This window comes from Arachis ipaensis, chromosome B3, assembly GCF_059453495.1.
Source record: "Arachis ipaensis isolate K30076 ecotype BB chromosome B3, ASM5945349v1, whole genome shotgun sequence".
In the NCBI taxonomy this organism is placed as follows: Eukaryota; Viridiplantae; Streptophyta; class Magnoliopsida; order Fabales; family Fabaceae; genus Arachis; species Arachis ipaensis.
Window position 1 is genome coordinate 23,927,088 of NC_142438.1, and position 24,737 is coordinate 23,951,824.

The window sequence follows — 24,737 nt, forward strand, 5'->3', positions numbered from 1 at the left end:
TGCCTAAACCCTAACCTAGCTACCCTTTCCCCCCTGAGCCCAGCAGCCATAGCACGCACAGTTTCCTTTTGTTCTTTCTTCATGAAAGAAAGGAGCAGAAGCAAAAGAAAAACGAAATAGAGGGGAGAAGAGGGAGGCGGCGCGGTGGGTGCCACTGCCATCGTCGCCGCCGTCGCTGACTGAGGGGAGGGGAGCTCTGAACGAGAAGAGAGAGCTCGCGAGACAGGGGGAGATGGACCTGCGCCTTGCCGTCGACCCACGTCTCGCCGCCACTGCCTCCATGTCTTCCAATAGCGCCACCATCGCCGCCGTGGATCGCGACCAGAGGGGAGCACGAGATCGAGAGAGAGTGAGGCGTGGAGACGGCGTCGCGCGGAGAGGGACTCGCCGCTGCCGTCGCGCACAGCCATGTGTCGTCACTGCCGTCTGAACAGTCGCCGTCGCCCTGGGGTGTAGTCCGCCGCTACCGCCAGTGGAGATCACTGCTGTGGAACGGAGGTGAGAGAGGGAAGCAAGATGAATCCTCTCCGCTTCTGGTGCTCTGGTTCACCGCCACTACCGCCGGAATCCTTGGCCGCCGCTCCTACCGTTGCTCCATTTGGGTTTTGGGTGAGTGCGCCGCCTTTGCCCTTGGAAGCCGCTGCTTGGGTCAGGATGCTATGGTGGTTGCTGTCCTTGTCAGTAGCGGGAGAGGATGAGACGCGATGATGGTGGGTGGTTCCCAGCCCTTGCTGCTGTGCCGTCAAAATCTGCCGCCATGGCCGCCGGAGCTCCGGGCTGAGTTTCTGCCACTTGAGACCCTACTGCCACCGTGTTCCACTGCCGGTAAGTTCTTTGAGTTTGGTTTCTGTTCTGTTGGAATTCCGGAAAGGTTGTTAACGCCGCGTGGTTGTTACAGTTACCGTCACCGGTGTTTTTGCTCGCGATTGTCACTTGGGGTTACTGACGGAGCCACTGCCGGGTTGATAGGGAGCTGCGGCTGCTTCGTTTTGTGATTTCAGTGAGTATTTTGATTTTTGAAAGCCCTGCGTTAGTGCTCTGTTCCGTGTAATAAAGTATTTGCGATGTTAATGGTTCTAGGAGTTAGAATCCGGTTTGCTTATGCCACTTGTAGCGGTTTCTGCTTTCGAGAGAGCAAGCCGAGTCGGGTTCTGATTGTCGGTGATTTCGGGCAGAGCGAAAAGAGTTCAGTTGACACGCTTGGGTTAAGTTTTGCTTGCTGAGGTAGGGGCGCTTTCCAAAAACTATAGTTTATTATTGGAATTATTACATATGGGTACTGATGTGAGATATTGTGTATTTGGTGATTGTATCTGCCTTATGTATTATTTGATTGACTCGAATGATTATGGATGTTGGTTTGGCCGAATTGTTGTGTGGCTTGTGAAATGTAATGTTTGAAATTGATTCTTTAAAGATTTGAAATGAGTTTAATCCGTTGAGGATTGGTTTGAATTGAGTCAATTATTTTGATGATGTGGAAGATAGAATACTCTTGAAATTCAGCCTGTGTTGCTTTAATTGATTTGGTTTTGATAAATGATTTATTGCTGAACCGATTCTTTAAAGCTTTGGAAATGAGTTAAATCGGTTGATATTGAGTTGATTTTTGAAATGGCTTCCTTGAGATATGCCACTGAGGCGACTGTTGGATTTAGCTTGCTTTTGAATTGATTTCTGGTTTTGAGCTGTTGAAAAGGAATGAGAAACGGTTTAGTTGGGACCCGAAACGGGTGGCAAAAGTCCAAGTTTTAGGGGAGGTGCTGCCGAAATTTCTATAGAATCCGAGTCCTTATTTGAAATGTTAATTGGGGAATTTTGAGTTTAATGCCTTTCCTATCTATTTTGAGGATTGTGAAATTATGGCTTCTTTATTACCTTTACTTAGAGCAATTAAGAAAGCAATGAAGTTATGCTTTGAAAGAATTATTGAAAAGAGAATCATGATTTATCCTTATTTTCCAAGAAGAACAGTATGTCTTTGGGTACAAGTCATTTGAAAGAGAATTTTGCTTTGAGGCTGTTTTAAAAGGTAAAACGGGTTTATGTTTTTCTCTATTAAACACAAAGATTGTCCCTTGGGAGAGTTTTCGTGATTTTAAAAGGAATTGGATTTCGATTGATGAGCCTCATTATTTTGACGTTTTAAATAAGATTCAAAGTATCTTTTGAACTCTAGTTTAACACAACAAAAATGATTCTCTTACCAGTTTGAAACGCTTCAGATTTAATTATGGAATTGAAGCCGGTTTTGTTTAAGTAAAGGAAATGGTTTTGAAAGAAGTAAATGTTACGTGACTCGGTTTGGCTTAGATCCTATTTTCTTACTCAAATCAGAAAGCCAATGTTTTAATAATTTTAAATGATTTTGGCGAAATGAGATATGTTATTCTCCCCTAAAGACTTGGGACTCTGCCGAGAAACTTTGTTATAAAATCCCATTGTTGAATGGATGATTTTGAGTGTTTCCAAAAAGAATCTTTAACTTGCCATGGTTATGGAAGTTTGGAAAGAGGATGCCGAGAGTGGCATTGTTTTCAAAGGGGAATTTACCTTGAGTAAAAGTGGCTTATGAGCCTAAAATGATTTGAGAAATGAGATCTTTAAAGCCAAGGCTGAAAAGAGTTGAAACTCGATTTCAAAGTGAAATGAATTGAGGAAATGATTTATGGCTTAAATGCCGACTTTATGAATTTAATGATGTTGAATGGTGGAAGTGCTGTTTTGTTGTGAGCCGGAATGGCTGTGTATGATTATACATATTGGTTGGTTTTGGATTGAACCGTGAGCCGGAATGGCTGTGTATGATATGAATATTGGCTGGTTCTGGACTGAACCGTGAGCCGGATGGCTGAGATGGATGTTGATCCATGGATGAGATTGAATGCATGTTTATGCTGAATCATTGATAAATGTGAATGTTGCACTTCCACTATCTGAGATACGAGTTTCCCTGGGTAGTAGCAGTGGCTAGCCACCACGTGCTCCAGGTCGAGACTTGATACTCTGTTGACCCTATGTCGTAAGTGTGGCCGGGCACTGTGAAAGGCCCGGATGAGCTCGCCCCCATAAATATTCACCAGTGATGGTGATGGATAAATATTCACCAGTGAGGGTGACGGATATGGATCATGATTATGATCAAGTTTATGATGAGTATAACTCGAGTTGGGGATGCACGACAGAGGGACAGTCCAATGGTTAGCTACCAGGACTTGTCGGGTTGGCTTTATAACCGACAGATGATATCATCAGCCACTAGGGACAGGCATGCATCATATGCATTTGTGTGACATTGGTTGGGTGTGCATATTATACTTGGTTTGCCTATGTGATTAATTGCTAACTGTTCTACTTGTAATAACTGTTTGTTTGTGCTTGAACTTTCTTCCTGTGTTTGCATCTGGGACTCTGTTGGATTGTGGTGATTGGTTGTTGGTTGGATTGTTTGGGCCTAGGGCCGTGGTTGAATTGAGATGGACCGATGGTTGGTTTCGGTATTGTGGTTATGGTTTGGAAATGCGTGAAAGGCTAATTTGGTTCAGCATAGATAAACCTTCTGAAATGCTTTTGAATATTGTTTAAATGAACAGTTTCTTCTTTCAGAAAAAGGATTTCAGATTTCTCTTTTATTGTAAACGGTTGTTTTTGAAAAGAGGCATAAGATGGTTATTAATCACTAGTACGGTTTATCTTCACGTATCCTATTACAGTAATTCCCAAAAACCCTCTACTGAGAACCCTTTCGAGGATGATGTTCTCACCTCCCTACATTTTTCCCCTTTCAGGATATGGGCGCAGAAGTTACGAAGAGCTTATTTAATTGTTGTTGTGATGCTCTGTATTGTTTTAGTTATGGTTTATTGTACCCTCGCCTTGATCTTGATATAACCTGTAAGAGGGATAGGAATTGTATTGGATTATGTTTGTAATATTACTTATATATATATATATATATATGTATGTATATATGTGGATGTACTCTTTATGAGTTTTTGTAAGTTGTATGGTATTTATGGATGTACGTTATCGAACGAAAGTATTTTTGGGAGCGGTATTGCGGTTTAAAGTTTTAAACAGGCTCATATTTTTAGTATTAAATAGTATAAGTGTCGTCGTAATGTCCGAGCTATCAGAGTCGCGCAGCCGGAAGTGTGAGCTCTGGTAGTTAGGGTGTTACATTATGGTATCAGAGCAGTTCTTCCTGTAGAGCCTGAGGAATGGACTGACTATGCTTCAGTTGCATACTCTGAGCGTTTGTCATGTATTAGGTCTTGTCGAATGACGAGAATTAGAGCTTTATGCACATGACAGCCTATTGATTAACGCTGTTAGTCTTGCATTGCATAATTCCTGATATTAAGTTCGGCCGGCTTAATACTAGTGAAATATGTATATGAAAGCACTGATGGGTTATCATAGATGAAATCCTAGTTTTGAGTAAAGCGAATCGCGGGTTTTGGAAAAGTTGGAAACTACTTCTCGAGGCTATTCAGTTGTGTGTCTTGAATTCTGTTCGAGTTGACATGTTCTTTCATATCCTAACTTGAAGTTCTTATTTGCTAGACCTTTTGAAGAGTAATTTGATGTCTTCACTCTATTCCTCTATCCATATGTATTCTTGTTTGACCTTAAGTGCATATGCTGGTTTAAGATCTTTGTTGCATCTATCTTCCTCTGTTTGAGTTCTTCTTGATTCAAGTATTCTTTGATATAGCCTTGAACCTGTCTTAATGTGCTGTGACTTTTAACTCCGGATTCTGAGTCCATTCTTTGAGAAATTGTTGATTCAGTTTTTCTCTTACTTGACAGTGATCACAGCCAATTTTGAGATTTTATAAATTGCTGTTGATTAGATATATGCTTTTCTATATATGAGACTTTGAAATTATTTATACAGTTTAACAACTATTTCTTTCTAATACTTTGCCTGTACTTTTACTGGTTTATGCAATTGTACTTATTTTAAAAGTAAATTTTTACCTTCTAGTAATTTTACTATAGTTCCAATGGACATCTTTATTTGATTGTGTATTTGGATATTTTCTGAAATACTGGAAAGAAAGAATTTTTCGCTTTCATTCCGGTTGAGTTTCGTTTGATAAGCTTTACTTAACTTATTTTGAATTGAGTTTGGTTTAGCATACTACATAGTTTATGCCATTGTTGTTCTTTTGAAAATGTTGGATTCATAGCTTCTTCTTATGAACGGACTGGTTCCTTCTTAAGCTTTTCACCTCTATGAATGTCATACGTGATTCTGTTTTTAACTAATCTTTTACATCTTGTGAACATTACCATTGATCTTGGTTTGTCCCCTCTTGTGAATCTCATCCTTATGTGGGTCAGTTTGATTCGTTTCAGGATAGTACATTGTTTATTCTCCCATTATCTCTACAAGAGTTTTTAGTTAAAGATTTATCATTGAAGAATTACAAATGATTGAGTTGTCTTTTCTATGACTTTTGTATTCTTTTGGATCAATTTAAAACTTGTTTGATATTTCATGCTTAGTGGATCTTGTTTGAACTACTCTAATTTAAGATCCTTTCTTGCAAGGCTTGACTCCTTTTTAGTACATCTTAAACTTCTTGAATGTTCTTCTGAGATGGGGATTTCAAGAACACTTTTGGAGTATTGTTTTGGACTTTTTAAAGAAGTTTTGAATTCTCTTGTAAGAAGTTTTAAACGGAATTTATTTTCTGTTTCTTGATTTAGATTGAAACCATTGTTCAATATTGATGAAGTTAATTTAAAAATCGGCATGCGCTATTTTAAATGAGGTTTTGGAAAGTTTCCTTGTTTAGTGGAAACCGGTTTGTTTGTAACGCACCACTTATTTCCTTACCAGATTGTAAGCAAATTTTTATCTCGGAGTTTCTTTTCTAAAAAGAGTTTAACTTCCTCTTTCGTACTTGCTATAAATGTTATACAGGCTTGTTTGAATATGAAATTTTGAGAATTTCGAACAAGCATCTGATTATTTCCGAGTTTTTATGAACTGCTTTTGGTTAAGTTGTGCATTTAATTATCTTTCTAAAATATTTGAGGAAATATTTTAGCTCTTAGCCAAAGTTGTGTGCATTTGTTTTTGGAACTCTACAAAATCTACTTCAACATGGAATTGTATTGAAGTAAAGCCACATTTATGCTTTTGTTACTCTTTTGAAGGACATTTGTTGCTTAACTTTTCTTTTAGACTGCGAGGTGATTTTCCTGCAAGTTTTCGATTCTTTTAAGAACAATGTATTCAGAAGTATTTTTAATCATGCCCTTGAGTTTTGTGAGCTTTGCCTTGGGTTTGAGATATTCTCTTTTGTAAACCTCATACTTCATCGACTCAGTTTGAGTTTGTTTCAAGCTGATGCGCTGGTTATCTTCTTGTTGATCCTATTGAACTTCTTTGATCTAAGGGTTATCTTTGAAGTTGTCAATTGAATTATGTCTAGCAAACTTTATTGCTTGAACATCCATGTTTATCTGGGATTGGATATATTCTTTCAAATCTATGACTATTGTCTTTGACATCCGTCTCTCCTTTCTAAGATCTCATATTCTTCTGAGTAGACTCGAGAATTGTTTTGGTATCACGTGCGACTTGTAGACGTAGTAACGCGATACGTTAGTTCTTTAAGATGTGATGTGTATACGGAAGTTGAAGCGGTAGGTGTGCAACGTATGAGTTGTGGGCATTTTGTTCCTTGCGAACGGGTTTGTGATTGTCAGGCTTGTGATCAAATTTGGGGTTTGTAAGGTGCTTGATGGAATTGGAAAGTTGAAACCTTGAGGTTGATATAAGATTAGTGTGCGGATATTGAGCACATCGTTTTAACTCCATCCTGTTTTCTAGCCTTTGATGCCTTGCCCTACTATCACATGATTGACCCATGTTATCTTTTGCATTGAACCTATCTTGTAACGTTTGCCTGGCAGTTACACTCCTACCTTTGCATCCTTATGCTTATGATAATCAAAGTATTTGAAAATCGTATATATGATTATATTTTGAGATATTTTTGCTTCTTCTTTAAATGTGTTCAAGGGTGAACTGTTATGGAATTTCTTCCATTTTGTATCAATTTTCGAGGGCGAAAATTTTTATAAGGTGGGTAGAATGTAAGGCCCAGAATCTTTGAAAAGTCTTATTATGATCAAGTCTTAAATCCTACAATTATTTATAGCCTTGATTTCAGAGATTATTTTATTAAAGATAATTAAGGCAAGTTTTGATTTATTGGATTTGAGATAAGTTATGATTATTATCCAATTTTATAATTATTGGATTATTTTCTATATTTAAAGTATAAGGTTGATAGTTATGAAATAATAAGGATTTTATAAGATTTGGATTAGATAAGTAATATTTAAATATTATTACTGCTATTTTGGAAAAATAAAGAAATTAAGTATATTATTTCTAATTTTTGGATTTGGGCATTTTATTGAAAATAATTTGTGAAATTGATGAGCAAATAGTATTTTCTATATACAACTAGTGTTGGATTTAATTTGAGTTTCAATTATTATATTATACCCAATTTTATTTGAAATTACCAAATTACCCCTAAACCTAATTTTGCCTAAACCCTAACCTAGCTACCCTTTCCCCCCTGAGCCCAGCAGCCATAGCACGCACAGTTTCCTTTTGTTCTTTCTTCATGAAAGAAAGGAGCAGAAGCAAAAGAAAAACGAAATAGAGGGGAGAAGAGGGAGGCGGCGCGGTGGGTGCCACTGCCACCGTCGCCGCCGTCGCTGACTGAGGGGAGGGGAGCTCTGAACGAGAAGAGAGAGCTCGCGAGACAGGGGGAGATGGACCTGCGCCTTGCCGTCGACCCACGTCTCGCCGCCACTGCCTCCATGTCTTCCAATAGCGCCACCATCGCCGCCGTGGATCGCGACCAGAGGGGAGCACGAGATCGAGAGAGAGTGAGGCGTGGAGACGGCGTCGCGCGGAGAGGGACTCGCCGCTGCCATCGCGCACAGCCATGTGTCGTCACTGCCGTCTGAACAGTCGCCGTCGCCCTGGGGTGTAGTCCGCCGCTACCGCCAGTGGAGATCACTGCTGTGGAACGGAGGTGAGAGAGGGAAGCAAGATGAATCCTCTCCGCTTCTGGTGCTCTGGTTCACCGCCACTACCGCCGGAATCCTTGGCCGCCGCTCCTACCGTTGCTCCATTTGGGTTTTGGGTGAGTGCGCCGCCTTTGCCCTTGGAAGCCGCTGCTTGGGTCAGGATGCTATGGTGGTTGCTGTCCTTGTCAGTAGCGGGAGAGGATGAGACGCGATGATGGTGGGTGGTTCCCAGCCCTTGCTGCTGTGCCGTCAAAATCTGCCGCCATGGCCGCCGGAGCTCCGGGCTGAGTTTCTGCCACTTGAGACCCTACTGCCACCGTGTTCCACTGCCGGTAAGTTCTTTGAGTTTGGTTTCTGTTCTGTTGGAATTCCGGAAAGGTTGTTAACGCCGCGTGGTTGTTACAGTTACCGTCACCGGTGTTTTTGCTCGCGATTGTCACTTGGGGTTACTGACGGAGCCACTGCCGGGTTGATAGGGAGCTGCGGCTGCTTCGTTTTGTGATTTCAGTGAGTATTTTGATTTTTGAAAGCCCTGCGTTAGTGCTCTGTTCCGTGTAATAAAGTATTTGCGATGTTAATGGTTCTAGGAGTTAGAATCCGGTTTGCTTATGCCACTTGTAGCGGTTTCTGCTTTCGAGAGAGCAAGCCGAGTCGGGTTCTGATTGTCGGTGATTTCGGGCAGAGCGAAAAGAGTTCAGTTGACACGCTTGGGTTAAGTTTTGCTTGCTGAGGTAGGGGCGCTTTCCAAAAACTATAGTTTATTATTGGAATTATTACATATGGGTACTGATGTGAGATATTGTGTATTTGGTGATTGTATCTGCCTTATGTATTATTTGATTGACTCGAATGATTATGGATGTTGGTTTGGCCGAATTGTTGTGTGGCTTGTGAAATGTAATGTTTGAAATTGATTCTTTAAAGATTTGAAATGAGTTTAATCCGTTGAGGATTGGTTTGAATTGAGTCAATTATTTTGATGATGTGGAAGATAGAATACTCTTGAAATTCAGCCTGTGTTGCTTTAATTGATTTGGTTTTGATAAATGATTTATTGCTGAACCGATTCTTTAAAGCTTTGGAAATGAGTTAAATCGGTTGATATTGAGTTGATTTTTGAAATGGCTTCCTTGAGATATGCCACTGAGGCGACTGTTGGATTTAGCTTGCTTTTGAATTGATTTCTGGTTTTGAGCTGTTGAAAAGGAATGAGAAACGGTTTAGTTGGGACCCGAAACGGGTGGCAAAAGTCCAAGTTTTAGGGGAGGTGCTGCCGAAATTTCTATAGAATCCGAGTCCTTATTTGAAATGTTAATTGGGGAATTTTGAGTTTAATGCCTTTCCTATCTATTTTGAGGATTGTGAAATTATGGCTTCTTTATTACCTTTACTTAGAGCAATTAAGAAAGCAATGAAGTTATGCTTTGAAAGAATTATTGAAAAGAGAATCATGATTTATCCTTATTTTCCAAGAAGAACAGTATGTCTTTGGGTACAAGTCATTTGAAAGAGAATTTTGCTTTGAGGCTGTTTTAAAAGGTAAAACGGGTTTATGTTTTTCTCTATTAAACACAAAGATTGTCCCTTGGGAGAGTTTTCGTGATTTTAAAAGGAATTGGATTTCGATTGATGAGCCTCATTATTTTGACGTTTTAAATAAGATTCAAAGTATCTTTTGAACTCTAGTTTAACACAACAAAAATGATTCTCTTACCAGTTTGAAACGCTTCAGATTTAATTATGGAATTGAAGCCGGTTTTGTTTAAGTAAAGGAAATGGTTTTGAAAGAAGTAAATGTTACGTGACTCGGTTTGGCTTAGATCCTATTTTCTTACTCAAATCAGAAAGCCAATGTTTTAATAATTTTAAATGATTTTGGCGAAATGAGATATGTTATTCTCCCCTAAAGACTTGGGACTCTGCCGAGAAACTTTGTTATAAAATCCCATTGTTGAATGGATGATTTTGAGTGTTTCCAAAAAGAATCTTTAACTTGCCATGGTTATGGAAGTTTGGAAAGAGGATGCCGAGAGTGGCATTGTTTTCAAAGGGGAATTTACCTTGAGTAAAAGTGGCTTATGAGCCTAAAATGATTTGAGAAATGAGATCTTTAAAGCCAAGGCTGAAAAGAGTTGAAACTCGATTTCAAAGTGAAATGAATTGAGGAAATGATTTATGGCTTAAATGCCGACTTTATGAATTTAATGATGTTGAATGGTGGAAGTGCTGTTTTGTTGTGAGCCGGAATGGCTGTGTATGATTATACATATTGGTTGGTTTTGGATTGAACCGTGAGCCGGAATGGCTGTGTATGATATGAATATTGGCTGGTTCTGGACTGAACCGTGAGCCGGATGGCTGAGATGGATGTTGATCCATGGATGAGATTGAATGCATGTTTATGCTGAATCATTGATAAATGTGAATGTTGCACTTCCACTATCTGAGATACGAGTTTCCCTGAGTAGTAGCAGTGGCTAGCCACCACGTGCTCCAGGTCGAGACTTGATACTCTGTTGACCCTATGTCGTAAGTGTAGCCGGGCACTGTGAAAGGCCCGGATGAGCTCGCCCCCATAAATATTCACCAGTGATGGTGATGGATAAATATTCACCAGTGAGGGTGACGGATATGGATCATGATTATGATCAAGTTTATGATGAGTATAACTCGAGTTGGGGATGCACGACAGAGGGACAGTCCAATGGTTAGCTACCAGGACTTGTCGGGTTGGCTTTATAACCGACAGATGATATCATCAGCCACTAGGGACAGGCATGCATCATATGCATTTGTGTGACATTGGTTGGGTGTGCATATTATACTTGGTTTGCCTATGTGATTAATTGCTAACTGTTCTACTTGTAATAACTGTTTGTTTGTGCTTGAACTTTCTTCCTGTGTTTGCATCTGGGACTCTGTTGGATTGTGGTGATTGGTTGTTGGTTGGATTGTTTGGGCCTAGGGCCGTGGTTGAATTGAGATGGACCGATGGTTGGTTTCGGTATTGTGGTTATGGTTTGGAAATGCGTGAAAGGCTAATTTGGTTCAGCATAGATAAACCTTCTGAAATGCTTTTGAATATTGTTTAAATGAACAGTTTCTTCTTTCAGAAAAAGGATTTCAGATTTCTCTTTTATTGTAAACGGTTGTTTTTGAAAAGAGGCATAAGATGGTTATTAATCACTAGTACGATTTATCTTCACGTATCCTATTACAGTAATTCCCAAAAACCCTCTACTGAGAACCCTTTCGAGGATGATGTTCTCACCTCCCTACATTTTTCCCCTTTCAGGATATGGGCGCAGAAGTTACGAAGAGCTTATTTAATTGTTGTTGTGATGCTCTGTATTGTTTTAGTTATGGTTTATTGTACCCTCGCCTTGATCTTGATATAACCTGTAAGAGGGATAGGAATTGTATTGGATTATGTTTGTAATATTACTTATATATATATATATATATGTATGTATATATGTGGATGTACTCTTTATGAGTTTTTGTAAGTTGTATGGTATTTATGGATGTACGTTATCGAACGAAAGTATTTTTGGGAGCGGTATTGCGGTTTAAAGTTTTAAACAGGCTCATATTTTTAGTATTAAATAGTATAAGTGTCGTCGTAATGTCCGAGCTATCAGAGTCGCGCAGCCGGAAGTGTGAGCTCTGGTAGTTAGGGTGTTACAATTTTTTTTTTATTCTTCTTTTTTTTTGTTGCTCTTACTTTTTTTTTGTTATGTATTTTTTTTTTTTTTTATGTTTGTTCTTGTTCTTTTTTGTGAAAGAAAGAAACAAAAAAAGAAAAGAAGAATAAAGAAAATTGAGCTTGTATTAAGATCTCAATTCGGAGAGCAGATACAACTCTTCTGAAAAGAGTGGACTCGACCTGAAAATTATTTAACGTTTGTGTCAAAACAAACTGCGTCGAAATACTGGTGACAAATTGTAGCAAATAAAAGAAAATACGTAAAATAAATAAAAACTTTAAATAAATGAAAGAATATAAAATTGAAATTGAAAGAAAGCAAAATAACAATAAAATATTGAAAATAAAAAATAAAAAAAATTAAAACGAAAAAGAAAACAAACACTACACTAAATTAAACATATAGCAATAAATAATGAAAATAAGTGTTTATTGTTTAATGTAGTTCTGCATCTTCGGTGTTGAACATAGAGATTGTTTGTGTTTCGATTTTTTTTATTTGCTATGAAAAATGTTTAGTGACTTGACTAAGTTGATCCTCTAATTTAGATTTATCAAGTTTAAGTTGAACTATGTGAGAAATAATTTGTGTTATTTGTACTATCTTTTGTTCTTTGTTTATGTGAATGATGATTTATGATAGATAATTTGAGTAAGAGGAATAAGGAAATTTAAGGAAGAGTAGTTTACACACTTTTTCAAACTTATATTAGTGGCTCTTTTTAATTATTTAATTTTAGTGTTCTAATTTGTGAAGTTTTAATTTTGGTGTTCTAACGAAAGGAATAGAAGGATATTTCAGAATAAAAGTAAAGGTGTTGAAGAAATTACTCACATGATTGTCATGAGTTATAACGAGTGGAGAGGTGTGGACCTTTTTAGTTGTTGATGGCTATGCCGGAGATGACATGGAGATTTTTTAATGGCTGTTGTGTTATCTTTAAGTTGTTATTTTGTTTCTTGTTTGATTGTTCTACTGTATTGTGTTGATCTCTGATGCAAACCCAAATCCAAATTAACAAGGTCCAACTGAAAAGGAACTAATTGAAGATGAAAAAGAAGATAGTCATGGGCCAGAGATGTTGGGTCCTAGAAGAAAGAAACGCCCAACTTGGCACCAAGATTATGTGATGTAACAAATTGCTTCTAGAATGCCTACGTGGCAAAGTTAGTTACGTTTTGAGTATGAAAATGATTGATATAGGGTAAAAGTAGCATCGGGAGAGAGTAGAGAAATATCATTTGGCCATTAGAGAATTAGCTCTGGAGTATAACCCTCACTCGAAGTAGGAAAACGTTTGTGTTCGTACTCCTTTTCATTCATGTTATTTACTAGTAATACAACACCAATTCAATATACTTTCTTCTCATTATACAAATTCATTACAAATCCTATTACACATTTTCTAATCTATCAAGCTCTCTGTTTTCAAAAAAAAAATTTTTTTTTAACATATTGTAAATGATCTAACTGTCTAGGCCGTTGTTTTGATATAAAAAATTGATCTATACTTTATCACATTGATTTCTGTATTTTGTAACTCATTGGTTATTTGTGTTTTTAGTATTGATTTCATGGATCGAATTGCTCTTTTATTTCCTGTTTTTATAAACTCTCTTTGGTTTATGACTAGAATTACTTTTTATATCTTTAAATGATGCTTTCTTTAGTTAATCTCAAATGGTTAGGGAGCTGTAAAAAATGTTACTTGATTTGAAGTTAATCTCAAATTGCTTAATGCCTTTTTAGGTTCATAGGCGACTTCCAAATTTTTCTCAACTAAATGGCGCGGCTATGCTACGGAGTATGTTTTAAATCATACATTACAGAATCATATTCATAAAATAATAAGGGTTTAATTACTAGTTTTGTGAAATTTTTAATTAGTTATCTATATTTTTTTCTTTTAATTGAGTTCTTGTACCAAATTTTTTTTAATTGAATTCCTACACTTTTTTTTCTTTTTATTTGGGTCCCTGTACGGATTTTTTTTAGTTGCAAATTTTTTTTAGTTGAAAAAAAATTTGGTGCAGAGACCCAATTAAAAAGAAAAAAGTATAGGAACCTATTTAAAAATTTTGCAAAACTATAGAAACAACAGAATAATTAAACCAATAATAAATAATAAGGCTATATGCCTAGAACCTTTTCAAAAGCTATATTGTTGCTGATTTTATTCATCTTATCATTGTTTTCCTTATCTTTACAGTTATTTGTCTTTTATTTTTGTTTTGATTATAGATTTATGTTTCTAAGGTAAGGAAAAGAAAATCACATGACTTTGCTTCATAAGCAATAATTGAAACATAACTTACCAGATTTTATCTTTTTAGTTGGATAACTATAGTAAGTAATAATAGTACTCCCTCTATGAAAAATAATACAGTAATTTTGTTAAGTATCTATAGTGGTTTATGCCTTGCAGGGAGTGTATATGAGGTTGAGGGCAAAATAGTTGGTGATGCATCAAAGTTGAATAGAAAGAATTTGGTTAAAGTGAAAGTTTATGATCTATGACCATTGTAATCAAATTCTTTGTACTCATTTACTATGACAATTGTAATAAGTTTTCTATGTATTAATTATAGATATTTTATTTTATTTTATTTAGTTTTTTTCTTGTGACATGCTAGTTTAGTTTGTTCTACAAGTTTTGATATAAACTATTTAAAAAAAAAAAAAGAAATAAAGGCTATTGTTGTTTTTGATTATTTTTTTTTAGTAAATTGGAGTATGTACCAATGTTCAAACCGTCACTAAATATATTGTGATGGATTAAATAGTTATTAAATATAGAAAAAAATTATCACAGGAATTAAAAACTTAAAATCGTTGTTAAAAATTTTGTGACGACTTAAAATAGTCACAAAATACAAAAAAAATGTCATAGAATTTAGTAATTTAGCGACTTTAAAACCGTCGCTAAATATATCATAAAAAACACTAATAAGTGTTATAAATTAGTAACGGTTTTATACTTCAAAAACCGTCACAAATATTAGCGACACTTCTTACCAACGGTGGTCCAAAATCGTCACTATGTCACCTAGCGACGCTCAAATTCATGACTTTTTTAACAATTGCAAAAAAATTTAGCGACGATAAAAACTGTCATTAAGCATTAAACAAAAGCGTCGCAAAAATGCTATTTTGTTGCAGTGAAAGGAAAATAAAATAAAAATGGACTCCTGACACTCACATGCACTTGCATTTCATGATTTTTCTGTTACATCGCTGGGACTTAAAATTTTTGCAGAATTTTTGTCTGATGATGAAGTGTTTTTTATTGAAGTCACTGATTTCTTTTGAACTACTCCTATTTTGACCATGAGGATAGACTTGACCATGAAGAATTTTGACCATGATCTAGTTTTCTCCTTTTTTCAAAGCCACGATCTTGCCTTGACCATGAAGAATCTTGACTCCCAAGTTTTGACATCCTACGTCTTCTCTTATCTTGGTCTTCAAGTCTCACATTTTCTTCAGCTTCTTCCCCAAAATTTGCATCCATGTTCTCAACTTAGCTTGAGACTCAAGCAAAAGTCTTAATATTCAAGGAAAAACAATAACTGCTTTTCAACCTATTTTTCTTGTGTTGAAAAGCTTTGAGTTTGACACTCTTGTAAAATCTTTCTTTCGACTTCGATTTGCTCGTATTTGCATCTGTTGCTAAGTTTAACTAAGTTATTTAGATTGATACAATCTGTAGTTGAAACGACTTCCTATCGAGGAAATTCACTTTTAATACTAACACTTACATATGTATTTGTTCCAGCTAAAATAAAAGTGGCAGGTAGATGTAAGATGTATTATTTCAACTTGGTTAGACTTGGTTCAATAAAAAGCTTGGATGAATAACTTTTCTCTTTTAATATTTCTCAATCTTTAATTGTTTATTGAGTAATTACCCAAATCAATATATGAGAATTGAACATTTTAGTCTCTTAGATTTTAAAATATATAAAACAATAATCCTCAATGTTTACTTTTATTGGACAATACAATCTCTCTTTATTAGTCACTAACTATGATTGCTGACGTAAAAGGTTAACTCGCACATATGGCCGTAGAATTTTCACGTGTGCGAGATGGATTAGTTTTTAGGGTGAAGTACAAAATAATTTTTGAAGAATTTAAAACATTTTAAAATATTCCCTAAAAAATTTTAAAAGTTCAAAAAGTCTAGTTGAATGTTTTTAATCTTTTAAAAAATTAATGTCTTATAACATTTTTATTATTCAAAATAATAAAATACTATTGAAAAATATATATAAATAAATAATACATAAAATAACAAAATATATACTAAAAGATAATTTTATTTATTAACGCTAATATGTCATAAAAAATAACATTATTTAATTATTAACTTATGATACCTACGTCGAGGTAATATAGTAACGCCTCACTTTTAGTACGATCATGACGTGCTAAAATTGCCTTTACATTGCAAGATCTTCAAATAGTAATAATCACATAATTATTAATATTAATGAATATTATACAAAAGGATTCAAACGAAACTCAGTACAATTCATATCCCTCTGTATAAACTAAAAGCTTAATAACAAAGGCGAGAGAATTCTGTGAAAGCAACTCAACGCATAAACTTAACTCAAATAAGACTAATAATCGCTCGCAGCTTCAAACTGAGTCTTCGAACCTGTGTCACTGAAAGGGGGAGACTTTGGGGTGAGAACAAACCACACGTTCTCAGTAGGGAATGAAAATGCCGTAAAAGTAGTGAAATAAAATACAAATAATTAACTTTACTAAAAAAAACTATATTTCTATCAAACCTTGTTGAAAATACTTTTGGTTTTACTTTAGCTAACTAATTACCTCTTTTGAAATCTCTAAACTCAAATCAAATTCTAAATATAAAACTAGTCACATTACCCATATCTCAGTCACATAATTAATCCTCAACAATCACAACATAAATTCTTAAACACCTCAATACATTCGCAAACTAATAGCACAAGTAAGAGGTCCAAACCAACAAACAAACAAGTCAAACAGCACAATCACAGAGAAGTAATACAAGCAAACACAACTAAATACAAATGTGCAAACAACATGATGCATGTCTATCCCTAATGCAGGCCATGAGCTCATGTGTCGGTTGCCTACCCGCTCCAGACATTACCTGGGCACAAGTCCCAGGTATGGCTTTCCAGATGCATACAGTGTGCTTATAAGTCGTACGGCTAGGCCGCATACAGTGTGACTTTCCAAATCAATGAGCATACATCTAAAAAACAGTTCTCAGTGTGTGGGTGTCCCCACTTTACATTTGGCACTAAGACCCAAACAATGTCACATCTGCTCTCCTGTGGCAGACAATCTCTTTAATTAATATATTCTTTTGATCTTTGTTCTCTGCTCTCCTGTGGCAGAGATTCCTTTTCTTAATAAACCGAACTCAAATAATTTTTTATTTAAAACCAACATCACTCTTTATAACCCTTTTCAAACCTCCGAAACTACTTTATTTACAAGAAGTTCTTCTTTCATACAAAAATCAGTTCTTACTTAACCATAATTTTCTCAAACCAACTTCAAAATCATTTCAGATTTAAACCTCTTTCAAAAGACTAAAAGAATCATTTTTGATAAATCAATAAAACTCATTCCCACTATCTCAAATCATTTCAAATGCAGATTTATTTTCTATATCAAAGTAATCCCAAATCAAGAAAAGAAAATTATTTTACATAGTATTCAATCGAACCGACTTTCCAACTCAATAATCAGAATTTTCAGCCACAACCAACCAATTCAGCATAATCTCATAAATCAGAATTTTAAACAATTCCATCAAAATCAGAAAACCAACATCAGTCACAGCCTAAATTCAACCGGTCGTAATTCAATTTCATCAATTAACCACTCGCAACAACAAAACTAGTCACGAGACATTTATAAATTATTCGTACTTATTCACTAAACTTTAATGGCATTCATAAATTAAAACAATTAATTTTAAAATAAAACCCCCTACCTCCCTACGAAATTAAAATACTCGAAGCTCCGGATAAGCTTTTCGACTGAGCTGTGGAAGAAGAAAATGTCAAAAATCGTCTGTGCCTCCTAGAACTCTAATTAGCCGAACTCAAGGGGAAGAGGAGTTACGTCATCGTCAATTTCTACCGGACAAAAGTAACATCAACGTGTAAAGAAAGAGAATACAAACACTTTTATCGAATTAAATTTTTTATTAGAGTTACGAATCACAAGAAAACTCGAAAACTTTTGGGAAGTTCACGATTTCTCTCTTCTTTTCCTCGGTTATTTCTTTCCTTCCTTACCTAAAAATGAATCATGCAAGGCTAAAGATACTAATGATCATGATTTAGAGGAAAATCTTACACATGGAGGGTTTAGGTGTCTTTGGTTAATAATTTTAATTGAACATGTGTCATGCTTTTATATACATATATGCTTATAAGTCATATTATATATATATATATATATATATATATATATATATATATATATATATATATATATATATATATATATATATATATATATATATATATATATATTTTATTCCTTTAATAGCTCGTTGATGATGATGATAAATGTAATGAAAATGATTTGATATTATGCTTAGGTTATATATATGTACACATGTATACATAAGCCATCTTATTTCGTTTCTTTTGGTTTCTAAATATTCTCGTTGAAAACCTTTCCATATATATATATATATAAATAATGGACTAATAATAATAATAATTATAATTATAATTATTTTATATTTTATTTTTTTAAAATATCTTATTATAATAATAAAAATAATTTATTAATTTTAATAAATTTTAAACTCAAAGTATCATAAATTTTAATTTAATTACTTTTAGAAGAATAATTTTCTTTAAATAAAATAATAAATTATTATTTATTTTTTTTAAAATTCGGGGTGTTGTATCCCACCCACCTTACAAAAATTTCCGTCCTCGAAAATTCATACAAAACGAAAGATATTTCATACCACTTCACTTTTTAAACACATTTAAGGAAGAAGCAAATATGTCTCAGCATATATACATATATACAACTTTTAAATACTTTGATGGTCATATGGCATAACAAGGGTAGAAATGTGGTTGCAAAGCAAAAGTAACAAGGCAGGTTCGATGTAAAAGATAACATGGTTCGATCATGTGATGGTAAGGCAAGATAACGAAATGTTATAAAATATGCATGGGTTAAAATGATGTGCTTAACGTCCACACACTAATTTAATCTCACACCAACTATAGGGCTTCAATTCCAAACTTCAACCTGAGGTATATTCGCCACTCCAAAATATACTTTAAAATACAGATTATTCATGAAATTCTCAACCTCATCATATACTTCGCGACCCATTACTGGTCAAAAATCTAACTTCCACAAACTTCTTCACGGGACTCAAAACCCTAAAATATCCTGTGACGTCGCACGCTTACAAGCTCCACCTTTCGTGTTCAGGAATGCATCCTAAAAAACTAACGCATCACTTGCTATGTGTAACGGTCACACGAGACACTAAAATAAATCTCAAGTCACTCAAAAGATACAAGACCTCAGAGAAAGGACAAGCAACTTGGACAAGGTTCACAAAGATTTCAACGATTGACTTTGATGCATCAAGTCCTAAGTTACATTAGAGAATACATGAGCCAAGAAAAGGAGTTTAAACAACACAAGGAGGAATCACACGTTACCCTAAAACAAGATTGAGTTACCTAAAAGGATATCAAACTTAGGAAAAGAAGAACAAAATTTATGGATGGGGTTCATAGGAATTCAAGAGAATGTTGAAGAACACTACCAGGTAGGGAATAATTCATAATGTAAGGTTCGAAACAAGAATTTCAAAAGAACCAAATTCAATCGGAATGAGTGATAAATCCCTATTTTATGATTCATCTTGTGCTCAAAATTGAGTGTTTTTATCAATTCTTCACCCACTTATTCATATGAATTGCATGGTTTTACTTTCCCTTCCTTATTTTATAATATATGTGAAAACATGTTTCCTATGCTTTAAAAATACTAATTTTAATTGTCCTTTATTACCATTCGATGCCGTGATCTGTGTGTTGAGTATTTTCAGGCTTCATAGGATAGGAATGGCTTAGAGGACAGAAAGAAAACATACAAAAATGGAGTTTTGAAGAAAGGGCAGCGACGCGCACGCATAGACGACGCGGACGCGTGCCTTGAGCAAAATGTAAATCACGTGTACGCGTGACCGACGCGTACGCGTGACAAGGAAAAACTTCAGACCACGCGAACGCGTGACCCACGCGCACGCGTGACCGACGCCACGTGCAGAAATCTGCAGAAAACGCCCTCAGCGATTTCTGGACCCTTTTTCGACCCAAATCCAAGCCAAAAACACAGGATATAAGCCAGAGAATGGGGAGATAAAAAAAATGATTAGAACGATTGATACAACATTCATAATTCATAATTTTAGGTTTTAGATGTAGTTTTTAGAGAGAGACTCTCTCCTCTCTCTTAAGTTTTAGGATTAGAATTTCAACTTCTTCTCAAGTTCAATGTTCCTTTAAATTAGGATTCTTATATTTTCATTTATTTCATAGTATTTTTCTATTTAAATTTTATTGTTTATTTAATTGCTTCCAATTTTATTTCAATTATCATCTCTACTCTTTTATATCTTTAATCCTTATTCAGAGTTACAATTGGAAAGCTTTTATGACATTATTAATGCAAAGAGTATTTTTCTATTTACCTCATTATTTGTTTGATTATCTTCAAGTACTTATTTAGTCATTTATTATGTGAAATTGGCATCCATGTCAATGGAGTAGATTTTTCACTTGACATGGGGATTGATTAAGAGGAGACACTTGAGTTGAAATGCTCAAGTGCTTAGTTAAAAGGGACATTGTTGGCTAATTCTGTATCTACTAACGCTAGACCTTCTCAAGGGAAAGGACTAGGATTTGTGGATAAGAGTCAGTTCAATCACTTGACTTTCCTTTACTCAGTAAGGGTTAACTAAGTGAAAACAACAACCTCTTTACACTACACTTGAAAAGATTCTAACAAGGATAGAACTTCCAATAAATCACACCCCCAGTCAAGGCTTTTTAGTTAATTATATAAATTCTCTTTTTAACTTCCACCGCTTTAAATTACAATTATTTATTTTTCTAATCTCAAACTCAAAATCTTCTCAGAAAAACCCATAACCAATAATAAATACACCTCCCTGCAATTCCTTGAGAGACGACCCGAAGTTTAAATACTTCGGTTATAAATTTTATTGGGTTTGCTTAAGTGATAACCAAACTTTTGTACGAAAGGATTCTTTGCTGGTTTAGAAACTATACTTACAACGCGATTATTCTTATAAAAATTCTTTACTGGCAGAAATCTCGTTCGTCAATGAGACATACATAAGATGCAAGACATGAAGCAAAAGAACCAAACCGCATCTTAAGAAAAGCAGATATCTCAGGAAATTTAAGTAAATGTATACAGTTAAGATCAAATGAAAATAGCATATGAACAAGGAGCAGGGTTGAAAAATAATTAGTTAACTTTTCAAGAAAGAAATCTCAAATAAGAACCTCTCGGCAAACCATGAAAGAATAGATACGTAACCGATTAGAATCAAGAAATTAACTCCTAATGTTCCCAAAACCCACAATTCATGTTACCTATTACTTCTATCTCGTCTATCATAATCCATTAGTATTTCCATATACATGAATCATTAGTATTAAGTTAGCCAGACCTAATACCATGAGGTATGCAATAGTAGACTAACAGCGTTAATCATCAGACAGTCATGCATATCAGATCTAAATTCTTGTTATTAGAACAAGTCACTAAGCATGACAGACACTCAGAGTATGCAATGAAGCATAGTCAGTCCATTCCCAAGGCTCTAACGGGAACGAACTACTCTGATACCATAATGTAACACCCTAACTTTTAGCATGTCATGATCGTACCAAAAGTGAGGCGTTACTAACCTGTTTTCCTTGTTTACTATTTAATATTAAGCCTTTACATTGCAAGATCTTCAAATAGTAATAATCACATAATTATTAATATTAATGAATATTATACAAAAGAATTCAAACGAAACTCAGATACAATTCTTATCCCTCTGTATAAACTAAAAGCTTAATAACAAAGGCGAATGAATTCTATAAAAGCAACTCAACGCATAAACTTAACTCAAATAAGACTAATAATCGCTCGCAACTTCAAATTGAGTCTTCGAACCTGTGTCACTGAAAGGGGGAGACTTTGGGGTGAGAACAAACCACACGTTCTCAGTAGGGAATGGAAATGCCGTAAAAGTAGTGAAATAAAATACAAATAATTAACTTTACTAAAAAAAAACTACATTTCTATCAAACCTTGTTGAAAATACTTTTGGTTTTACTTTATCTAACTAATTACCTCTTTTGAAATCTCTAAACTCAAATCACATTCTAAATATAAACTAGTCACATTACCCATCTCTCAGTCACATAATTAATGCTCAACAATCACAACATAAATTCTTAAACACCTCAATACATTCGCAAACTAATAGCACAAGTAAGAGGTCCAAACCAACATACAAACAAGTCAAACAGCACAATCACAGAGAAGTAATACAAGCAAACACAAACAAATACAAATGTGCAAACAACATGATGCATGTCTATCTCTAATGCAGGCCATGAGCTCATGTGTCGGTTGCCTACCTGCTCCAGACATTACTCGGGCACAAGTCCCAGGTATGACTTTCTAGATGCATACAGTGTGCTTATAAGTCGTACGGCTAGGCCCATACAGTGTGACTTTCCAAATCAATAAGCGTACATCTGGAAAACAGTTCTCAGTGTGTGGGCGTCCCCACTTTACATTTGGCACTAAGGCCCAAACAATGTCACATCTGCTCTCCTGTGGCAGACAATCTCTTTAATTAATACATTCTTTTGATCTTTGTTCTCTGCTCTCCTGTGGCAGAGATTCTTTTTCTTAATAAACCGAACTCAAATAATTTTTTATTTAAAACTAACATCACTCTTTATAACCTTTTTCAAACATTCGAAACTACTTTATTTACAAGAAGTTCTTCTTTCATACAAAAACCAGTTCTTACTTAACCATGATTTTCTCAAACCAACTTCAAAACCATTTTAGATTTAAACCTCTTTCAAAAGACTAAAAGAATCATTTTTGATAAATCAATAGAACTCATTCTCACTATCTCAAATCGTTTCAAATGCAGATTTATTTTCTATATCAAAGTAACCCCAAATCAAGAAAAGAAAATTATTTACATAGTATTCAATCAAACTGGCTCTCCAACTCAATAATCAGAATTTTCAGCCACAACCAACCAATTCAACATAATCTCGTAAATCAGAATTTTAAACAATTCCATCAAAATCAGAAAACGAACATCAGTCACAGTCTCAATTCAACCGGTCGCAATTCAATTTCTTTAATTAATCACTCGCAACAACAAAACTAGTCACGAGACATTTATAAATTATTCACACTTATTCACTAAATTTTAATGGCATTCATAAATTAAAATAATTAATTTTAAAATAAAACCTCTACCTCCGTACGAAATCAAAATACTCGAAACTCCGGAGAAGCTTTTCGATCGAGCTGTTGAAGAAGAAAACGTTAGAAGTCGTCTGTGCCTCCTAGAACTCCAATTAACTGAACTCAAGGAGAAAAGGAATTACGTCACTGTCAACTTCTATCGAACAAAAATAACGTCAACATATAAAAAAAAAGAATACAAATATTTTTATCGGATTAAAATTTTTATTGGAATTACAAATCACAAGAAATCAAACTCGGAAGCTTTTGGGAAGTTCACGATTTCTCTCTTCTTTTCCTCGGTTATTTCTTTCCTTCCTTACCTAAAAATGAATCATGCAAGGCTAAAGATACTAATGATCATGATTTAGAGGAAAATCTTACGGTGCCATCTATTGTAAAGATGCATCTTTACAGATTTTTGTCTTTTTGTGGCAAAAAAGCGTGTCATTAAAAAGTGTTGCTTAAAGAGAAAGTGTTACCCTTAATCGTTAACTTGGCTCTGATACCAATTTTTACCATTTCTACTATATGATACCAATTTTTTACTAGTCCTTGATGTATATTGTGATTTCATTTTTCAATCTTGTTTTAGTTTATAATATTCCTTTTTGCATGGATTATTGTATATAAAATCTTTTATCTGTTTGTCTTTTTCTTTAATATAATTTCTCAAATCCTCAAAAACTTCTTTTATTTCTACACTTTCTGTTGTTTCTAAATACCTTCTTAATTTTTCGACTTCATTTTCCATTTTTTCTTTCAACAGTTTTAATTCTTTTAAGTCATAATATGGTTTTCCAGGCATTTATAAATTTTTTAAATTTAATTCCAACTTGTTTATATTTATTCTTATTTCTATCCTTTTTATTATAAGGTCATCAATTTCGATCTGAAGGTTATTTAATTCCCTTTTATACTCTTTTATTTTACTTTTTAATTTTTCCGCCCTTTTTCTTTTTATTTTATTTTCTGGTTTTTCAATATTTTTATGCTTCATTTTAAAATTTCTGCAAACTCTATCATCGATTCATCACTATTTTCTAGAGATTCTATTAATTTTTCTAGTTCTTCAACTTCTCTTTTTAACTTGTCATAGATTATTTTTAGAGCTTCAAATGCTCTTTGATTTATTTCAGAAAACTGTAAATAATTCAAACGATTTTCTCTTTCAAAGAGCTCTTGTTTCTTGTCTTGATAAGTTACATATATTTCTTCTTTATTTATTGTCATAATTTAGTGTTTAGGGTTTCATTTAATTTTTTGACCTTTTTTGTTAATTCTTTTATTTCAGAATTTTCTTCTTTAATCTTTAACTTAGATAAACTTAAAGGGCTATTAATTTTAGATTCTCTTATTTGAAAATTCGAT